Source organism: Chamaea fasciata, unplaced genomic scaffold (assembly GCF_029207755.1).
Source record: "Chamaea fasciata isolate MVZ Bird 193981 ecotype frontalis unplaced genomic scaffold, bChaFas1.0.hap1 SCAF_7, whole genome shotgun sequence".
Classification (NCBI taxonomy): Eukaryota; Metazoa; Chordata; class Aves; order Passeriformes; family Sylviidae; genus Chamaea; species Chamaea fasciata.
This window is the reverse complement of record NW_027094092.1, coordinates 23,153,634-23,172,434: the sequence shown is the minus strand read 5'-3', so window position 1 is coordinate 23,172,434 and position 18,801 is coordinate 23,153,634. Positions and strand designations below refer to the sequence as shown.

The following is an 18,801-nucleotide window of genomic DNA, read 5'->3' as shown; positions in this document are numbered from 1 at the left end:
CGCTCCCGCGGCACCGGGGCCCGGCTCGCGCTCCCATAGGCTGCTTCCCCCGCCAGGCGCGCGCCCGCGGCGCGGCTCTTCCTACCGCGCTCGCGGGGGCGCGCGCTGCCCGGGCCGTGCGCCGCTGTCACAGCTGCCCGCGCGCCGCTCCCCGCCCTCGGCGCGCGCCCTGCCCGCGCCCGGCGCCCCGTCCCCGCCAGCTCCGCTCCGCCGCCGGCGGGTTCCTGCTTCCGTCTCCTCCCGCCGCTCCCCCCGGCCGGCACCCGCAGCAGCGCCGGCGCGGGCTCCGCCGGCGGCGCCGGCACTCCGGTAAGGGGATGCGGGGGCTCGGCGGCAGCCGCGGCGGCGGGGAAGCGGTTACCGAGGCGAGACGGGGCTGCTCTGGCCAGCGCTCCCCATCCCTTCCCCGGGCCTGGCGGCGCCGCTTTTGCGACTCGGGTGCTGCTCGGCAACCGCTGCCGCCGCCGCCGGGGTGGTGATGGCGGGGAGGAGGCCGGTCCCCGCCGTGTGCCGGGGTCCCCGTGGGCTCCCTCACCTGAGTGTCGCTGGTGGGGCCTGAGATCGCCGGAGAGCGCGGCGGAGGAAGGGGAGGCCGGGGCTCGGCAGGCGGCCGGGGCATCCCCGTCGGCGGCGGGGCCGGGCCGGGCCCGGGAGGGAGATGCGTGCGAGCCCCGGGCGGCGGCGTTGCCCCGGGCGCGGCGCGGGCGGCGGGGTTCCCGCAGCGCGGAGCGCGGCTGCCGCCGTCCCGTGCGCCGCGGCCGTAGGGCGCGGGAGGCGGCCTCCAACTTTCCTTGTCCCGGGAACTGCAGCCGCCCGAGGGGACGCCTGCTTTTGGCAGGGAGGAATACACGGGAAACGTGGGCTTTGAGGACGGACCTCACTCTCTAGGGCCGCCTGGTACCTCGAGAAAGTGCTTGTCTGACACGGGTACAAGAGCCATTGGTTGTTGCCTGGGGCTTTTCCCACGGCGACCTTTCCTGTATTTCGGTACAACTGACTTTGGTCGTGGATCCTGTTACTGGTAAGGCTCTGGCGATTTACCCCTAGGCGAATTAGTGCTTGACGTATGCTCAAGTCTTTCACACGAGTGTGCAAATGGTGTGTGCGCTGTGTTCTGATGCGCTGCAAAGACCAGGCTGTGACCCTCTGCTTTCAGAAGCTCCTGGTTGAGGGTACAGGAGGCAGGAGCTATAACAGTGCCGTGGTGCAGGTTGTACCAAGAAGCCTAAGGGCAAAGGCATCAGCTGTAAAATTGCTTGTTGAAAGACTGCAACTTCCTTGGGGCAATTCCTGTTGCCCTCACCGCACACATGGATGTGGGGAGCAGCCCTGTGTTCAGAACATTCTTGTACTTCATCTGCGATCTTGTATTAGCACTTGACACCTCTTGTTCTCTGTGTGTGTGTGTTTGTATACTGAAACATACACATCCGCTGAAAATTGTATGTTTCATTATACATGTGTATATATATATATATATATATATATATATATATATATATATATATATACATACTCTTTCTATCCCTTAGTACAGTATCTTAATGTCTAGGCCTGAAAGTTAATGGAGTAAATACTTCAGAAAGAGTGAGCCTGAAAAGGTTTCTTGATATTATAGTATAAATCTTATTTATTTTTCCGAGTAATTTTCCACTAGAAGTCATCAAAAACTTCAGAAGAGTCTGAACTGCGAAAGCAAATAAGTGGCCAGCTTGCCTGTGCTGCTGGTGCTTGGGGTGCTTTTACAGATGACTGTTACAATCCCTTTCATTATTAAAGAAAACTAGCTATGAGGAGTTGGTGACTCTGCTTTGATGTATTTCCAGTAGCGTCTGTTTCTCTGTTATTGCAGGTATGCTTACTGCCAGATTTTTATTGATGCTTGTTAGGGTTTCATATGTGTATGTACCTTAAGCAGGCACACTAGCATATTGCAAAGTTTGCATATTTTCCCAACTACGTGTAATAAGACAGCCTTTTTCAAAGTTGGAAGTATAATTAATTACTCATATTTTCTGAGCAAGAAGTTCAGATATGAGGGAAAGGCAGGAATAATCAACTTGGAGTGTTGAATCAGGCAAATTTACTCTTTTAGTAGCTGCCAGGACATTTGACAGCTGGGAAATACGGACAGTCAGAAGTTGTAGCTTTCCCTTTTAGTCTGTTGCCTTCATTTGTTTAAAATTTTGGCAGTTTCATGAGCTAAACAACTTAAAATTTACTAGTTCTAGCTAATACGAGAAAAAAAAATGTTAGCTATAATTGCTGGAGTAGAAATGGAGCTACTTCACCTTAAGTGAATCAGTAAAGATTGTACTAAACCACATGTGGTTTGACATCTGTGGTTTATGATCACTTTTTTGAGACTGCAAATAGAGACTTGATTGTGTAATTGAATGCTTATTGTATAGTATTATACACCAGTTTTGCACACCATTCACAGCATAAATATTTTATTTTCAGTCCATTTCTGTTTTTGTGTGGCTGTATGGGATAGGTGCTTTATCTGTCACATCTTTTCTATACCAAATGATTTTCCCAGGCTTGGAATGTATGCAGTTAAAAATAATAAATGATAATTTTATTTATAGTTTATCAAGTCAGTCTGTTTATTGACATTTCAGTGGATAAAGATGAAGAAGGTTTGGATTTGAGTATTTGTATCTTGTTGCAGAGTCAGAATTAAAGTAAAAAATCATTACTATAATCTTAATCTGGTCTGGAGGGGGAGCTAGTGTCAAAGCAAAAGTGACAATTTTCTGGACTCCTTCAAAAGCTTGTTGTTTGGTCATAGAATATGCTTCTAATACAGTAAGGAAAACAAATATAGATGATGCATGCTCTGTATGATTGCATTAATATGCATCTCTTGTATGATGAAAGCAATCTGCAAGTGAAGTGATGTGGGATTTTTTTAGGGAAATAGACTATGTGTTTTGCTATTGTGCAAGAAAAACTGTATCCAAAGAACTTTGAAATTGCAAGATCAAGCTCTTATAAATCATGAAATGGCAGAATTAGAGATTCTTGTAAGACATGTAATGTGGCCTGTAAGTGTAAGGTTAAATGTTACATTTTTCCCTACAATGTTGCTTTCAGTATATAGCATAGAATGGCATAGATGGTGTTCAGTGTGCGATACTGAATCCTTTTTCTTGGTATCAAATAATGTGTGGCCTCACTATTTGTTTATGTGCTGTTCATACTGTACTTTCTTAATTTCCTCTATTGCTGTTTCATTACCTTCAGTCTCTAGTGCCTGCATGTTTCACTAGTAATATTTTCACACGTCTCCTGAGATATATTATGTATTCCTTTGTGCTGGATATCCAATTTAGGACCTTTATGATATGATTTTTCAAAATAATCTATCAGTGTTTTAATGATTTATGTGTTCTAAGATGTTTTCCCATAAAGGTCTAATTTACTAACAATAATCTGGCTTTTTTGTTGTTGTTTTTAATAAACCTCTCAACAGGGATCCATGAATGCATATCTAGAAAAGACTTGATTGCTAGATTTTTAGTATGGTGTGTGTTGATTTAGGCTGCAGGTATAAATACTTAGATCTGTTGCAGCGTTAACCCCAAGGTACTAAGTACATATTTTTGATGAAGAGTGGATTGCTCATTAAAAGTTTATGGGTTTTTTAATATATATATTTTTTTTATTTTAAAGATTTAATATATAAAGATTTTTTTTTATTTTAAAGATTTCTGTGTGCAAGAAAGAAGAAGAAAGTAAAAATTTCCAGGACAGTAATAATTCCCTCACTTTTCCTACAATACCTTACTTATTAACAGCACACTTGCCAACATTTGCAGTGCATATGGCAAGGTCCTTATATAATATAATGTTGTTTTTTTTTTTTCTAACACTTTGTTCAGTAACACAGCAAGAGTACCTTGGGCACAAGGGCACAGAGAACAAAATCAAATAACCTTTGATTTTTGTGATGTGACTGTATATTTTTTTTGAACCAATGGTTAGGTTTTTGATAGTCAACTCTATAAAACTCTATAAAATTCTTTTCACATAACCAAAATGTTCAACGTTTTAGATTAAAAAAAAAGTCAGCAAGGCTGGTGGACAAGAGAAAACTCTATCCTGTGGGATTGCACATATGACTAACATGCATATAGCATGTAAGTCTTTAAAAACACCAAAATTTTTCTATTTTGCCATGAGACTTGTGCCACTTGAGCTAGTTGGGAATGTGATACTAGTAATTTGTAATTCAACTGTGCTCCAAATGATGTTGTCTGTGTGTGGTTTTCTGAGATTTTTAAGTGTTTGAAAGTAGAGGTGAAGCTCTGGAATCCTGGGTTCTGTTCCAGTCTCTGGGAGTGAGCATGTTCTGATGGATGCTGATTTTTCTGCTTATTCCTTGTGTGATATCTCCATCCCAATCTTCTTTGCCCAATTCTGAAATTTTTATCGCTATCCTATTTTCCCCAAGTAAACAGTTTGTGTCTTGCTAAAGGGCTTCTTATCTGACATCCAGTACTGCTGTGCATGGAGGTTTTAACTCATAAATTGTTTATCCCAGTTTCTTTCACTGTTTGAATCCTTTCTGGCTTTTCATAGTCCTATCTGCTGTCTCAGGTTTCTGTCCACTACCCTCAGTTTCACATCCAGTTCTCTGTCGTAAAAAAGGATCTCTCCTTTCTGTGTTGTGCATTTCCACTGGCTCCTGTACTGTCTTCCGTAGTTCTCCACTTTCAGTTTTGTGCTTCATTCTTTCTGGCTTCCCTCATCTGAATTTGTTTTTTGCTTTCCTACCTGTCTCAGACTTGGTCTGTATCCCAAACTCTAGATTGTGTTCACTGTGTCAACTGTATCAGCTTTTTCCCACATTGCAGTTCTTTCTTTAATCAAATTTTATTGGCTCCTCTCTTTTCCCCCCTTTTGTTTACATGGATAGCTTATGTTTTCATACTTGTTGGATCCAGCAGGGGTATCACTGGGAATAAATTTAGATGCCAGTGATTCATCTTGATAGTCAGGAAAGCAAGCAGGCCTATTGAGAGATGAGCTTGACTTTGTGGGGAACTCATGTCTGAGCTGCAGTGCAAAAATGGGAGGTACAAACAGTGGCAGCTGGGACAGGCTACAAGGGAGAAATTTAGAAAAATTATCCTGGTATGTAGGGATGACATCAAGAGGGCAGATGCTCACCTAGAGATGACATTTAGGAGGGAGATCAAGGGCAGCAAGAAGAGTTTCTTCTAGCACTGGAGTAGTGAAAAGCAGGGCAATTAAAATACAAGCCTCTTTTGGAATGTGGTGTGTCATAGTGGCAGTGGTTACAGATAAGGCTGGGGTACCCTAATCCCTCTGTTCCTTAGTGAGACATTGCCAGAAAGGTCTCACAGGCCTCTGTGTATAGTAACAAGGATTTGAGGAGAGTAGCTGCCAGCAGTGGCTGAGGATTCATTTGGGGATTACTGAGAGAACTCAAATCCTGTCAGTGTATGGGGCCAAATGGACTGTGCCTGTGAGTCAAAGAGCTGGCCGGGGCCACAGCGAGGTCCTTCCCCATCACCTTTGAAGCATCTTGGATACCAGAAGACCCTCCCAATGGCTGAACAAATGCATATATTGCACCCTCCAAAAAAGGCCAAAATACAGCCCAAAAAATACAAACTGGGTAGTTTCCTTTGTGTCACTGGGAAAATAAGGGCATGGGTGTTCTTGGGGTGCGTTTCTGGTCACAAGAAGGAAGTGAATGGGACCAATCTGCATGGATTTATCACAGGTAAATCAAGCATAACAACGCAGATTGCCTTCAGTGGCAAGCTGACTGAATGTTTGGATGAGGTAAGAACAGTAGATTTAGTTTTCCTGGACTTTACCAAGATTTTTAATGTATCATATAAGGACACATATTGCTAACAAGAGGGGTACTGCAGGGATTTGTCCTGAATAGTGACAAAGTGTGCTCTTGTGCTTGCAGATGACACCAAACTGGAGGGAAATAGTTGCTATACATGACCATGGGTCTGCTATTCAGATGGATTTTGTCACTGTGAACACAATGCCCATCTGGAGCTTTATGCAAGAACAACTGCACTGGTGAAAGAGGAGCACCTTTCTGTGATACAGGCTGGGGGCTGACAGGCTGGAAGGCAGCTCTGCTGGAGAAACTTAGGGTCCTGGCAGACAGCACTCTGACCATGGATCAGCAGCAGAAGCCCCTGCAGAATCACAGAATGGTTCCCACCTACCAATGCAAAACCCAGCACTGAGGGCTGCTAAGGAAAAGACAAAAAGAAAAAAGAACTCTTATCTCAGTCAGACCCTATACAAAGGTATGTAAAAGATGGTCCAGTTCTGCCATGGGCAGGGACACCTTCCACTAGACCAGGTTGTTCAGAGCCCCATCCAGCCTAGCTGGAACACTTCCAGGGATGGGGTATCTCCAGCCTTGCTGGGCAACCTGGTCCAGGGTTCCACCACTTTCACAGGAAAGTGCAAACAACCCCGACTCTCAGCCTAAAGAAAAGAGGGGCATCAACATCCTGGTCTCTATGAGAAGGAACATAGCCAGCAGATGGAGGGAAGTTGTTGTCTCTCTCTACTTGGTGCTCATTAGACTGCATCTAGAGTGCTGTGCCCAGTTTTGGAAAAGAAAGACATTGATAGTTAGAAGGGAAGTTGGTGGAAGATTACCAAGATGATTAGGGAGCTGGAACACTTGTCGTGTGAGGAGAGGCTGAGAGAGATAGGTTTGTTCAGCTGGAGAAACCAGTGATCTCAGTGGGATCAACCAACAACATACTGGTTTTTTTTGAGGACATCTCTGGAGTCAGGCTCTTTTACTGAGATGTGTGGTGAGAGAACTCAAGGCAGTGTTCATAAATTGAAACAAAGAAGGTTCAGGCTGGATATAAGGAAAAACTCTTTCCATGGGGGTATTGAAGCTGTGTAAGAGGTTGACCCGAGAAGTTGTGTAGCTTCTGTCTTAGAGGTTTTCAGGACCCAAACAGGAAAGCTGAGCAACTCACGTTTATCTCATATCTGACTTTGAGCAGAAGATTGGACTGAGGGACATGTGGAGGTCCCTTCCAAGCTCTGATATCCTGTGAGTCTACAGCTGTGGATCTTTAGTTCCCAGAAGCCTTACAGGAGTGGAGTAAGTACAGACAGAATATGTAGGTGGCTCAGCTGCAACATATCAAAACAAAATCAGTAACAGTAACATTACAGTGAGCTTGACAGAAGCATCACTTGTATGTCAGGGTAAGCATTTTGCTGTCTCTTAGAAAGATACATGTAGAGCTTAAAGCATACGACTGATTAAACCTTTTGAAGAAAAATAACCTCTTGTAATGAGGTGAGAGTGTATTTTTATGTAGCTTTCCTTGGAAAGAGGAAAAATACATTTTGCATACCATGTAAATGTTGAAGCAGCTTTGACATGGACACCTGACACAGAATGGCTCATCTTGAAAAGCCTTTGGCAACTTAAACTGAAAAATGATTCTTCTACAAGGAAGTACCTGTCAGCCTTAAAAATTGGTGATGTCTCTTGGTCATTTGTCATGATAAGTATGTAAATTCATATTATGTAGCCCATAATGCATCATTTCAAGGTGATGATTTTCTGATGATCTGTTAAATCAGCTGCAATCAATTCTGATTTCGCCCCCCCTCCCACCCCCAAATATTATATACTAAATTCCTCACATGATTATTGTTTCTTCCTGCTCTTTTCTTCCTCCCCTGCCACATTTTCAGGGTGGGGAATAAGTAAAGGAAGAGAAGTTGTCCTAAGATGCAAGGAGCTTAGTAACTGTTTTGGAAGACTTTTGGCTAAAAGTCTTCAAATCAGAAGAGTTGCCCGTAGCCGAGAACTACTCTGAAATAACAGGCTGGCTGTATATGTATATTTAAAATTTATCTTTCATTTTTTTCATTTCTGTTATTTAAGTATGAGATGTTGTATGATGTATGATCTTTTTCTGAGGTTTTTGCCTCTTCATTTGTATTTTTAAACCTGTACTCTTTAGGTAGTCTCCCTAAAACAAATGGTGATTTCCACAGCAAAGGATAGTTTCCATGAATCAACGATTGTGTTTAGTACCTTCATATATTAGATATTTATAAAGAAAAATGTGCATAATTTATTTTCAGAAAATATTACATGGTAGAAATAAATACTTCATCTGTTGGTCGATCTAGATCTTGATGAAGTTTGTGCTGCTTCAGTTGCTTTGTGGTAGCAATATTCTGAATGTAAATGCTTTTTAGGAGTGTGTTTTCATTATATGTTTGCTTCATAATCTTATAGTATGATGAATAATTTTCTGTAATGTTAGAGGATTTCTTTTGTGAGGCAGTTAATAGCAATAAATATCACCATGACATTATTAATTCTGCATGCTACAGACTCTTTAGAAGCTTATGGGACATTGCTGTGAATATCTTATGGACATCAATTTTGATTTGCTGTGAATTAAACTCTTTCTTCAAAGCATTGCTTTTACAAAAGGTTTTGTAGAAGAGCAGTAGGAATTCTCTTCCAATAACCTCCCAATGTTCATCTTTATTATATTACTTATGTTTAACTTCACCATAATTTATTTGCACAGTGATACCGTAACTTTTCAAGGTAAATCTGATTTGTATGGATACCAATATATTTGTTAAGCTTTTTGGAGTTTATTTTTTTGAAGGTGTTTTTATGCATGTATGTAATAAATATTAGAGTAAGTATTTATCCAATATGCTGGTTATTGAAGAGTTCACAGAAAATATTTGTAAGAATATTTGTTTAAATTATTAATGTATTCAATTATAAAACTTTTATCTTAAAACCTTTGCTTCTAAGGAAAATCCGCTTGACCAAGTTCAGAATGTGAGCTTTCAGATTGCCTGGAACCTTTGTCTTTAGCTCTGTGCCTCTATTTATGATGATAAAATATTTAGTATACCTGATATGCTATACTTAGCTCACTTTTTTTCTCCTTTTGGGTGTTTGCTCAACAAGTTTCTTTGTTTGACGATCAGTGCTCACATGGCAACAACAAAAACTATTCCCTCTCAAGGATACAATCACCTAATGTGGATGTAATATGTCGATGGATACTCTCTCCCCATACCCCCTTTTTGATTTTCTCCCACCCTGGGTTGTATAAAACCATTCATGGCAGGGCTGTGACCTGTGTCTTTAGTTTCTCTCAGCTGCCTAGACAAGCATTTGTTTCTTATTTAGGGCAGGATTTGAATATACAGGAGAAAAACTTAAAATCAAACATAAATGTTTTCCTTACTTTTGAGGGTTTCACTGAGACACCTTTGTGGTCTTGGGCCATGTCTCAGTGTGCTTAGATAGTCTCTGCCCTTCCTTTTTCTGTAGTCTGGATTTAGAATGACTTGTTCACAGTTTACAATCGTCTCAATGCATGTCTTCACATTTCTGTTCAATAACTAAATCTGTTTCACAGTTATCTCGGGATTTGTTTTTTAACAGTACAGCATCTGACTTTTTGATCTGTCTATTGCTTGGGGTGTTTTTAAGTTATAGCAGCTAGGACAGCATGAATTACACCTTTTTCCTCATGTGGCCCACTGGAGGCATTCAGTGGCATTGAAAGATGTTCCCCTTGAGTTATTCTTCATTGCAGATGCTTATTCAGCAGTCTGGGTTTTGGACTGAACTGCTAGACGTTCTCTTTGCAATGTTTTTTTTCTTTTAACGTCAATGAAGTGATGCTGGACTAGGTATCAATACTCGGAAGTTTGCTCTGCCAGGCTGTCGAGATGGATGGCAATTTTGGTACTATGGCAGCTTACATTACACCCTATGACAGTGTTTTCAAATTCTGCAGATATATGCTTTGTGTACTTCCTAGGAGCAGGAGATGTTCCCTAGCAGGTTATTGATGTTTTTTTCTGATGTAATTTTTTTTTCAGTGGCAGCAGGTTCCTTCAAATGCATGTGAGAAAGCCCTTTTTTCTTTCTTCACTTAATTACAACAGATAGTGCTCTTACAGATGAGGAATTCAGTATAAGTAGAGCAAAGAAATACTGGTCTCTCAAGGAGCCAGGCATACATATGAGATACAGAGAGATCAGCATAATTTAAAATACTTGTTTGGTTTTCCTGTACAACGTACTGCAGCATGATGCATAGGTAATGTTAATAATTCTGCAGATTCTGTGTCTGCAGGAGAGCTGAGAGAACATGGGCTGTATTCACTTGCTTTCTCTTAAGACTCTTCTGTGTGTGTGCATGAAGTCACTTGCAGTTTATCCTCAGACGCACTGAACGCGTCTAGTTGCTTCAAGCTGTTGGGACAAGAATAGGAAATATCCCAAGTGCTGAAATCTGACATAGGGTCATAAAACCATGTGTTGAGATGTAACAGGATATGCCGGCATCTCTTCACCAGAGATGTTTTGATGCTAGACTTTCCAAAGAATGAGTCTGAAATACTGTTTTACAGAGCATTGATTTTTACTTACTTCAAATCCACTGTTTCCTGAAGTCCTGCAGCAGATAAGATCCTGCTATCCTGGCTTTGAAGAGACAGTCACAGTTTTGTGCCCAACTGTATTTTCAGTTAAGACTTCCAAGACTGTGCCTTTTGTGGTACATGTTCTTATGTAGATTGTGAGTACATTTACCATTCCAGCTGTATCAGTCTCAGGTTTGCTGTTTAAGTGCTGTGGCTCTTTGGGGTGGACTTGCTCATTCTTCACAAGGATAGAGAGGGACTGTCACATTCGTATGCTTGCGAAGTGGATTAGTTAACTGCATGCATGTCCCCAGTGCTGGTTTGTTCACAGTTACAGGTTTCACCAGTGGTTAAAATACCCTATTATCCAACTTTTTTTGTCAAGTGGACATCAGTTGTCATTAGGAAAAAGATTAAATCTAAGTCTTTTTTTATCTGCAGTTTTTGTTGATGTGACATGTATTCCCCTTTGCCCCATCTGATCGATGATTGGTCCTTTTATATTTGTTAACTTTGGGGATCCCTTTTGTAGTACTCTGACCTGTCTGATTCCAGGTTTACTCTTGCTTACATAACATCCTTCTTTTCTTAGAGGAGAGATTTGCAAGACAAGCATAAAATTGACTGTGGTACAATAAAGTACAGATTTTCAGGTATTTTCAAGTCGTCCCGTCCTGTTTAAGGCATTGGTATGATATCCTGAATATCATGGAGTCATAGAATGGTTTGTGTAGGAAGGGGCCTTAAAGATCATTCAGGTCCAACCCCCCTGCGATGGGCAGGGATACCTTTCCCTAGACCAGGTTTCTCAGAGCCCTAGCCTGGCCTTGAATGCTTCGAGGGATGGGGCATCCACAACTTCTCCAGGCAGCCTATTTCAGTGTCTCACCACCCTCACAGGAAACAATTTCTTCTTGTTATCTGTTCTAGATCTATTCTCAGTTTGAAGCCATCCCCTGTTGCCCTGCCCCTACGTAGTCTTATCAAAGATCCCTCTCTGTCTTTCTTGCAGGCTGCCTTCAGGTACTGGAAGGCAGCAATTAGGTTATCCTGAAGCCTTCTCTCTTTCAGGCTGAACAAACCCAATTCTGTCAGTCTTTCCTCACAGGAGAGGTGTTTTGCTATAGATTGTGTAGAAAATGAAATGATTAATCTTGGCTTTTTGATTTTATAGATTTATATGACTAATTTTTTATGCTTTCAAAAATCTGAGCTAGTAAATGGAGGTAATAGTTTAGTGTCCCATCAGAAGTGTTAACCAGGGTATCAATTACATGGTTATATTTGAAAACAAGTGTGAAAAATAGTAAGCGGAATTGTGTCTTGTTTATTTCAGAATGCTATCTTGAAGGTGCATGCAGATTCTGAACCGCTTTCATGCTGAGTCATATCTTTTGACTTTTTCATGTTTATATAACTAATATAAATACAGAAACACTTTTTCAGTCTTTAGATTTTCATTTAAATATGTTGCCTCGTGACACTGATATGAAATGCTACAATATGGTCATACTGTGTTAGACACAAAGGTGCAACCTGGGTATTCCTGAAAATTGTTTCCTGCTGAGAGATTTGTAAATAGTGAGTAAAACTCACTGGCAACTGCAAGTCAAACATGTTTTGTAGCCAGTTTTTTGTTTCCTTAAGGGGTTTATTGTGATCTGACTTCTAGGACAGTAAAGAACTGCTTGTGTACTTAATGTTCTCTGTGCCATTCTGTTATGCAAGAGATCCTTGGAGTCGTAAGCAAATAGGGAATCTTTAGATTGATAACCTTTTGTTAGTGGCTTTTCTCTTGAAGTCTTCTACAGTTGTGTAGTATTTAACTTCTTACTGTCCCTGGCAGAAGCAACCACAATGAAATTGATTATTTATCTGGTTTAAGCGTATCTTATAAAAAAAGGTCATAGTTTTAACTGTCCTTTTTGAAATCCTTAGTACTGTGAAACAGAACCATTTGGTGTGTTCCTTTGGACAGTTCTTTTCTTGGCTGTTGTTTGAAAAGATTTTATTAATATGGTGTTTATTTACTGTCATCACCCGGTGTTGAATTGTATCTAGAGCTCAGGGCTTAGATTATGGCTTTTATTTTTTATTCATATGTTAGGTCAAATATGATTGTAGATAAAGAAATGCTGTGAACTGTGGACTCCCATCTGAGAATTCTTCAGCTGTGTTTGGATATGCTGTGTGAGGACTTACTGTTATTTTGAAAGTGGATAGTCCCAGGTGTGCAGTTAGTATGCACTAACATAAAAAATAGAGTGTGACATTATTTAAGAATAAACAACCATAAACCAAAATGGAATATTGTCATTTGAACTGATTTCTAAAAACACTTGTACTATTACCGGTGTCTGTCTCCCCTTAATTGCACTAATTACATACGTGTAATTGGTGACAATATTGTGTAGAGAAAAGATATTTGGAAGGCAGACTCATTAGTTCTTGAGGGTGCATTTTGAGCTTCAACAAAACATTTTGTCTCTCATCTGTCTTTTATCTTGCACTTTTTCACCTTTAGACTTTCTATTTCCTGATGGAAATGTATGAAGTGTAGTGACAAGTTTGTCCTTCTTTATCCAGTAGGCTCTCTAATGAGTTCAGTGATGGACAGCGCTCATGTCAAACTACATCTCTGTAAAACTAAGTGCACAGTGAAAGCCGCTACAAATTTTGCTTGTATATTAGGCTTAAGATTACATATGCTTTTTTTTAGTATTATCTCAATGTCTTTTATTTTATGTTTCCCAGAGTTCATCCATATACTACCTTTTCTTTTCCTCCTGTTGCTGGGATCAGGATTTAGCAGGAATCCTATTTTCATGATTCTGTATCTCTTGGTGTTTGAATACTGCCTTGTTTTTTTTGCTTGGTGTCTGTCAGCATCTCTTGTCTGATGGGAAGGGGTGATCTGTGGTTCAATGAAGCAGCTGCTTACAAAGGAAAACAGAATTTATTAAACAATTTATAAAGGTCTTTGCTGTTTGAAAACTGGGTTATTTGTATAGTATAGATTAGACATATCCATATTATATGCTAATAGGCAGATCTTTATACAAAACTGTATAATTATACCAGATTATACTGGTCACATGGAGTGGCTCATACCACAGTCTTTGGGTAGTATAAGGAAACCTGACTTACTACCAATGTGTACTTGCTTTGGGTATGAATGAAGCACTTTTTTGGGGAGCCTTTAACCCATAGTAAATTCATTGCAGGGTCTGTCTGCTCTCCTTTATACATTATAAACTGAAAGAGAAAAAAGTTGAAATTCAACTTGACTGAAAATCAATATGTAACTTTTTTGCTTTTTATCCCTAACTAGGAAGGATGTATATATAATTTGCTAAACATTTTCTTCATAAATTAAGTATGAGAGGAGTAAGAAAGCTATACAAGATTGGCTAATGGATAGTAAAAGTGGGAGATAGGAAAATAACAACCACTTCAGGAGGAACATTGAAGCGTACATTTGAAGGAATAGTCTCTTAATATGACGCTCTTTTAGTCTGTTTCTGGTGAAGCCTGCTCAAGGAAAAGATGTAAAAAATTTTTCAAATACCAGCAATTTAAAAGACCTGGAATCTCTCTGAAATGAAATGTACTTTAGTATTAGTACATGTTTTTCTCCCTAACATTTAAGTTCTATAAAACTTGGTCTGTAGTATCAAGAAATATATTCAAGTTCATTTTCTGTTGAACTGAATGATTTAAATTGCATGGGTTTTCTGTATAATATTGTTAGGGGTTAGGTTTGTTCCTTCTTTCTCTAAAGAATTTTTTCCCCATAAGTTACCAAGGAGACCAAGTGTTGGATACTTGAGAGTACTTAACCGAAACAAAGAGGTGGACAGAGTTGGAAGGGGGAGAAAACGCAGGTAAAAGACAGAGCTTGAGGCAGCTGCGGGCTCTTCTTTTTCCTGCGTTCGGGGAGAGAGAGAACGGCTGTTGCTGGCTGGAAGAGTTTCACTGTGGCCAAAGGGATCCTGTCCTGGGAAATCTACTATCACCGGTTCGGCCTGAATCCTGAGTTTTCCCTGTCACCCGCGGGAGCTGGGCCGGTTCTGCCTCGCCTTCGTCTTCTTCGGCGCTGCTCCTCTTGCTACAGCGTGACCCTGCACCCCCTGCCCTGCCGGGACATCCTGCCCCTGCCTGCCGGGACACCCTGCCATCCCAGCTACCAGCCCGGGACTTTTCCACTGTTTCAGCTTGGTGCTCTGAGGATCCTGCAGGGACACCGAAACCAAACTGCCCTGGGTTTTGTGAAACAAAGCCCTCAAGGTTCTTGGTACTGTTTTCTTTTGTTATTAATGCTGTAGTTTGAGTGGTTTTTTTTTTTTTTTTGTGTTTGTTTGCTTTGTAATACATACTAGTAAAGAACTGCTATTCCTATTTCCCAAATCTTTGCCTAAGAGCCTCTGATTGTAAATTTATAATTAAAAAAAAAAAAAAAAAGAGTGAGAGGGAAGGGTTTACACTCTCCATTCCAAAGGAAACTCCAGCTTTTTTTACCTGGCAGATACCTGTCTTCCCAAACCAAAACAAATATTTATACTGATAAAATTATATTTTATACAGATTTTTAGCTTCCGTCATTATCAGGCACCTAACAGACATTGCAGGAAGATCTTTCAGATTTTGTTATTGAAAATCCCTGACCACTTCTTTGATCTTAATTGCCAGGATCTTAACTTTGATAGTCTTCTTGACTTTGTTTGAAGATTTGTTTGAAGATCTACCTTTGATTAACCTGTCTGATAAACATGAACATTTACCGTGTCTGGTAAACATGAAGCTGCACTGCTCTCTCAAGGGAAGCAGTGTTGTGTGTTCCTTTTTTTCTCAGCTTCCTGGTTGCTGAGTGCTGCTTGCATCTGTTCTTAGCCTTCCCAGGGAGGAGCAGTGGCAGCAGTACAGAATTGATACTGTCTTTGAAATCTGCACAGCTGCTGGTATGGGTCTGAGTCACAGCAGTGAGGTTGACCACAATCTTGTTAATGCAGTGCTACTTGACCAGTCAGTTCATAAAAGCAGAGTCACTCAAGCTGATCGATGGTAGACTTTGGAATAAAGTGCTATGATTTTTATTTGGTTCTTGTTTGAAAAGCTTTAAAGGAAAGATGAAATTATGTACAAATTCCTAGTATAATTTCCAGAGCAAAATCAAACCATGTGCTCATTGTGGGTAGGTTTGGAGAACTTACTTTTTCAGAAGGTAGAAAAAAATGAAGAAGGAAAAGGGTGAGGCACCTAAGGCACAATAGGAAATGTGGTTTCTTTTTTTCAATTTGCTAAATGAATTATTTCAATTTCACACATAGAGGATTTTTAATAATTTTGTTGGTGGTGGTATTTCTCTTGTGTGTTCACATCTCTTTCAATATAAATGTTCTTTGACTGTAAAAGATTTGAGTAATGATATTTGTAGGCATAGCTGGTATTTGCAGTGGATAGTAAAGTGTAAATTTTTAATTTTTAAAAAAATTTACCTGGTTTATGTCAGAACTTTGATAGTGTCAATTAAATTCCACGGTTTATAATGATCCTGCAAAATTAATAGCAAGCTTCTCTACCTTTTTTTTAATAAATATGAACTAGAAACAAATAAGCCTTTTTTTAAAATTGACTTACAGCCGTGTTCCTTTGTGTTGTGTTTTCAACATCATAGTTGTTTTTCAGTGACATGTATGGTAGCGTCTTTCTTCTTCTGTGAAGCATGCTGATTTTTTTTTCCTGTGACTGTCAAACATTGTCTTTTGGTAGGATGAACTTTCTCTTTTGAACTATTACTGGAACTAGTAGCAAATAAACATGAGGCTGTACTGCATGAGCAATTTCCTCCCTCAAATTCAAACCCAGGTTTGATTTTTTTCAAATTCTGTTTCTTGACCTGATTTTAAATGAACGGGTTTTGCCAGCATTTCAGCTTGTAGATTGTTATTTCTTCTGTATGTTGACTGTATTCTCACTTAACAACATTTTTAATTGGATTTTCCTGACAGCTTTTTTCCCAGTCTCTTCATTCATTAGCCTGTGTCTACACAGAGTGTTCTTTTTGTGTGATTTTCTTTTAATTTTCTCATTCTTTTGGTTGAATTTCTGAAGATAGTTACTACTTTCTCCTCTTTTTCAATGTACTTTTCCAGACTTTATCTGTACTTAATTTTAGTTTCCTTAAGCTGGTTTGATTTCAAATCCCTTTTGACTGCATCATCACTAATGAAGTGGACTATTGTCTGTTACAGAGGACAGCTGGCACAGATTGAGATTTGTCCTTTCTGTTAATCTTTCAGTCTTAAAACAGGTAGCTGTGTCCGCAGTACTGTTGGAAGTTTTCCCAGCCATGTGATAACCCTCAGACTATTCCCAGAGGCTGGGAGAGTGCAGTTGGCCTTTATCAGAAGTATTTCAGGACTTGTTCTGACATGATGATTTGCATTTCAGTGTCTGGGAAAGTTTTGGTCATTAATATATTGATGAAACCTTTAAGGTTAACTTTGTAAGGCATTGTATTGTAAAGGCAATAGTTAAGCCAGTTACCAACTAGAGGTTAACTCAGTTTATCTGTGATCTGCTTCCTAAAAGGTCTACTCTGTGAATCATTAATATTAAATCTTAAGCTTTGAATGATTCTGCTAGCTGTCTAGGAAAAAAAAACCCAAACCATACCCAACAACCAAAAAACCCCAAAAAACAAACAACCCCCCCCAAGCAAGCAAGCAAGCAACCAATCAACCAACCAACCAATCTCAACAGTCCATCCAACTCCCTCATCCACTTAAATTTTCTGGTTTGGTAATTTATAAGAGGTTTACATTTTCCTGCTCACTAACTTCTCCATTCTAATGTTATGTGGAGTGTTTGGCTTCTGTTACATTCTGTATTTCAGAACACATATACTAATCTTAAGATTTTCAAGATAAGATTTCCTGCCCTACCCTATATATCTGTCTTCCCTGAGCCAAGTATGCCTTCTAACAGGATGGAGTATCTCACGAAATGTGTTGTGCCAGTTGAGTTATATTTTTGTTTATTTTCCGAGATTTCCATCTACCCTTGTTTTTATTCCCATAGTTCTTGTGTTTGCTGAGAAGCAGAAATTTACAAGGAAGCTCTGGAGATACTCTACTGTTTGCCACCTTCTCCTCCCTGTGACCCTTTAGCTACCCACACTTGCCACTCATTTCTTTGGAGCTGTGATCTAGGTTGCCATTTGTAAGTCTTGTTATTTTATTAAAGAGGACAGTCTTTGCCTTTAATTTGCTCACTGGTGATTTGAATGACAGCAGAGTTTTAGCCTGCCAGGCTGGGAAGCACAGATGGCACTTCACATGGCTGAGAAAAAGTGGAACTCTGGGGAAAAGAAACATATGTTTTCCTGGATTTGAGAGAGCAGAAAGGTCCAGTGCTTGAAGTGTTTTTCCAAATTTTCCCCAAATTTGCACTACACATGCAATAGTGTAATGTATTAGCCATGTCACTCTAGCATACACGAAACTTTGCAAAGTGAAAAATGTGGGCCTACAGACACTGAACAACAGTGATGTGTCTTCCAGGAATAATGGCATGTGTCAGGTAGGGCCATGTAAATAAAAGGGAGAAACCAGTCCAGTGGTTGGACTGGTGTGTCTTGAAGGAGAGGAGCAGGAAAGTACTTGAGAGCTTTACAGTGTTACATAGGTTTATTACCTTCTGAGTCACCTACCTCCTGGCAAATGGATAGGTTTAAAATATATTTATATTTGGGACTTTTTTTTATTACTAAACTCTTCATTTGACCCTTTAATATGTCCATGAAAGAAGTCAGGGGATTGTGCACTGTTGTGTGTACTACATCAGTTTTGCAGAGTGTTCTGAGTTGGTGCCTTGAGGAACCATTATGTATCAAAATTTCAATATCATGCTGAGACTTTGTACCTTAATGCAACTATTTTATATTTTCTTCTGTAAAGGATTAGCACTTAATGATACTAAATTTTGTTCCCAGTTGTTGTTTGTGGTGTTAAAAATGGTGTACTCTTAGAACAAAGTCAAAGTAGCAAGGTACTGTGGCAAATAAAAGCAAGTGTGGGGAGATCTTTGTCTTTTGTACTTATTTTGACGCATATTGAGGAATAATGCTCCCAGATCTGGTTTGATTGAAAGTGGAATTTCATCGACCAGCTTGTATGTCCTTCTCAAACCAGTGGTAATCAAAGCTTGTTTGAAGGGGAACCTCCTGTACCAAATTGAACTGCAAAAAGTATCCTGTGCACTTCTCTGCAAAACAGGAAATATTTGATTGTTATTTGTCATAAAGTTTTCAGTTTTACAAATGCTGTTCCTCAGAGC

At 40.2% G+C, this 18,801-nt stretch overlaps 1 protein-coding gene across 2 annotated transcripts in view; it reads left to right on the top strand.

Annotated features, from left to right (window-relative positions):
- The first annotated feature begins 202 nt into the window (after positions 1 to 202).
- FUT8 (fucosyltransferase 8) overlaps positions 203 to 18,801 on the top strand; it is a 108,529-nt gene continuing 89,930 nt past the window's right edge. For both annotated transcript variants that reach the window (XM_066187915.1, XM_066187913.1), the window contains exon 1: positions 203 to 309. The gene's annotated coding sequence lies outside the window, so the exon portion shown is untranslated. The remainder of the gene's footprint in view (positions 310 to 18,801) is intronic.